The following is a 304-nucleotide window of genomic DNA, read 5'->3' on the forward strand; positions in this document are numbered from 1 at the left end:
TATGGTTTAGTATGGTATGGTTTAGTATGGTATGGTTTAGTATGGTACAGTTTAGTATGGTACAGTTTAGTATGGTACGGTTTAGTATGGTATGGTTTAGTATGGTATGGTTTAGTATGGTATGGTTTAGTATGGTATTTGTACGACCAAACTCTGAACTCTGTATTTTAACCAAGGTTCTAGAAAAAAAACAATAAACTCTCATATCAAAAAGTATTTGGTCTCATTCTCAGTTACATCCAACAATAAAACATAAAACATGTCCACACCACTGTCCCTCCTCTGGACATGTCCAAACCACTGT

At 34.9% G+C, this 304-nt stretch overlaps 1 protein-coding gene across 3 annotated transcripts in view; it reads left to right on the forward strand.

Annotated features, from left to right (window-relative positions):
- The window catches only part of prkag3b (protein kinase, AMP-activated, gamma 3b non-catalytic subunit), a 13,362-nt gene that overhangs the window by 1,660 nt on the left and 11,398 nt on the right, over positions 1-304 (forward strand). The window lies entirely within an intron of this gene.

This window comes from Nematolebias whitei, chromosome 13 (genome assembly GCF_014905685.2).
Source record: "Nematolebias whitei isolate Nwh7 chromosome 13, NemWhi1, whole genome shotgun sequence".
Taxonomy (NCBI): Eukaryota; Metazoa; Chordata; class Actinopteri; order Cyprinodontiformes; family Rivulidae; genus Nematolebias; species Nematolebias whitei.